Source organism: Sciurus vulgaris (genome assembly GCF_902686455.1).
Source record: "Sciurus vulgaris genome assembly, chromosome: 11".
Taxonomy (NCBI): domain Eukaryota; kingdom Metazoa; phylum Chordata; class Mammalia; order Rodentia; family Sciuridae; genus Sciurus; species Sciurus vulgaris.
The window spans coordinates 12,301,446-12,304,512 of record NC_136472.1 but is presented as its reverse complement, the minus strand read 5'-3'; positions in this window follow the sequence as shown (position 1 = coordinate 12,304,512).

Here is a 3,067-nt window from a genome sequence, read left to right as displayed (position 1 = left end):
AGCCTCCATCTCTCCAGCTGGCCTCTAAGCTTCCTGAAGGAGGGACTTTGTCTTGTTTCACTCTTCAATCCCTAATTCCTCCTCAATACAATGAATCAAAGGAGTAAAACCGAGAAGACAAAAACAAAGCAAAACGAGGGATTCCTACTGGGGGCCATAAAAAAACAAGGACCAATAAGCATAAGAGGGTGCCCACACTCTGCCTCGTCATTTTGAAAAAAATTACATTTCTACCTCTCATGTTGGCGAAATGTAGAGGTTTGGCCAGAGACGTGGCAAGAGACTGGGGAAACAGATCATGAAAGGGCAGAATCATGCATGCTTTAGAAAGCACGTGGCGGTCTTTGTCTCAGTTTCCCCAGCTTAGGATTCTCGTGTTAAAAGGAGCTGGAGCTTAGGAGTCAGATGCGCTCTAAGATTCTTTCCAACTCCTTAATCACAGGTTCAAACTCCACTGGCTGATTCTATCAGATCAGTTGCTTTGGGAGCGCAGTGGTCACTTGGTGGCTGACTGAACACACCCCTGTTTCTGCAGGCTTCCCCACATGCACCCACAGCTGCCTCTCTCTGGGGATTAATGACCCAGGTTGCGGCTGGCTTTCATGCCAGGTAGTGTAAGGACAGCTACACTTTACTGTCAGGCACAGATTGTATCCTAGTCCTCCAGCCGTTGCCTTTCCAAGTCATTTGTCCATTAGCTACACGTTTAAATTCGACGAGTTTTAAAATACTTATTCTAGTCAAAGGAACAGACACAAGTATTCTATCGCTAATTATTTTTAAACAACCAAAAGCAAACCAAAAACTCTTTCCCAGTTTTCCTAGCTTATCCACATCTTCCGAAGTCAGCGTTTGCTGGGTGGGAGTACAAGGCAACAGGCTGAACTCCAGAGAGGGAGATGAGGGGGACTCGGTTTCAAACTGCCTGTCAGACTCCTATTCCCACTCTGTATCCATCAGATTCCTATTTCAGGCACATATTCTCCTGATCTTTACTTCCTGGAATATACTGAAAGATTGAAGCTTGAAGATCCTCAAAATCTACTATTTGAAATCTGCCTCTTGGGTACTTTTTTCTTTTTTTTCTTTTTTTTTTTTTCTTGCAGTGCTGGAAATTGAACCCAGGGTCTTGTGCTTACAAGGCAGGCACTCTACCAAATGAGCTATCTCCCCAGCCTTCTCTTAGGCATTTCTTTCTGCCAGTTTATCCACCAGAGAAATTACTGGAGAATCTACTGTAGACCCTGGAAGTGTAGTGTGTTGTGTTCCCTCTCTCTCTCTCTCTCTCTCTCTCTCTGTCCCTCTCTCTCTCTCTCTCCTTCCTGGTTGTCATGAACTGAGGAGCTCTCCTCCACCACACCCTTCCTCCGTGATGTCCTGCCTCACCTCACACCCAAAGCTATGGAGTAAGCCGACCGTAGACTGAACCTCTGAAACCTGCTAGGAATCCCAACGTGACTTTTTAAATTATTTAATCAGAAGGTTCCTTACACTTACTGAACTCTGGGGACATTTTGTGTAACACAGCCCACAGACTCAAGAGCGAGATGCATTTCAGGGAGCATTCAGATGTTTTTATTGTCCTGCCTGTGGACTCCCTTTTCTCTGACTTATCTTTGCCAAACCTGTGAGAATAACTCACATTCGGCCAGCACCTTTAATCCATCCACAACTTTTCTCTCAAACTGTGTTTTCAAAGGAAACTCTTCACCATTCTTAGGCAAAACCTAGGGGTGGCAGAAGACGCCAACAGAGAACTGGTAGAAGTCACACACACACACACACACACACACACACACACACACACACTCAGGGTAAAACTACTCTCCAAAGCACTTGGCTACCAGCATTAAATTATGGAAGGCAGAAAAACATTTCTCCAGAGGACTAAGTTAATGTGCTGCTGAAAAGTGGATGAGAAGAAAGAAATGAATATTTATGGAGTGTCTATCAGTGCCAAGGACTGCTGCACGCTCACATCCGTGAACAGAGAAGCAGGCGGGCGGAGGGCTGGGGCAGAGTAAGTGACAGGATCAGGCAGATTATGGCTTATTGGGCAAGTGGCCTGACTGCCCTGTACCTCAGTGTCCTCAGCTATAAGCAGGATAGCAGTCATCTGTGTCGCAGGATTCCTGTGTGGATTAAGTAAGGCAATGCATGCAGATGGCCTAGCTCAGGGCCCGGCTCACGCTATGCACTTGGTACATGTCAGTTCTCGTTTTCATGTTGTTTTACTTAATCTTCACGAAATTCCTCTGAAATTTGGCAGTGTTGGCACTATTTTACAAATAAAGAAATAGAAGTTAAAAACAAAACAAAACAAAACATAAAGCTGTAATGTGTCTATCTAAGGAAAACCACTGAATAATTTACCTTGTCTGTGAACATAAAATAACCGTGTTTGAAAATTGCAATGAAGAGTTAAAACCTTGACTTTTCAATGAAATAGGTATGTTAAAATGTATTGGGTGCAAAAAAGAGCATTTGGCAATTCTATGGAATTATAAAAGGCATATATATCTATTGATCCGGGAATTCCAGAGCTATTACTTATACAAAATGTAAATAAATGTTCCAGAATGCTCATTATTGTATTGTTGATGCTAGTAAGGATATTGAATAATAATAACTGACATTTCCGAGTACCAGGACCTGTCCTAAGCATTTTACATACAGTATCTCATGTACTCTAGGGGTGTAGTTGTCATCAGTACATGCCCATCTGCAAGTGGAGAAGATAGCTGGTAACTTCCTCCAAGATCCACAGCCAACAAGTGGCAGAACTGGGAATTTAAGTCAGAGCTGCACACAATCATTGTGCTATACCATCGTTTAGAACAATCTGAATGTCCATCAAATTAGGAGACACGTTACATAAATACGGTAGTTGAGGTTGTACTGTTTCATGACCCTCTCACCATAAACAATACACAACTGGACAAAATGTATGAAGCAACTGTTTTGGGACATTGCATGATAGGCAGTGCAAGACTGTGAACCCCAAGGGAAAGGAAACAAAGTGAACCCCGCTGTCTCCCTGACTTTTTGCCTGAATGTACTTTCTGAT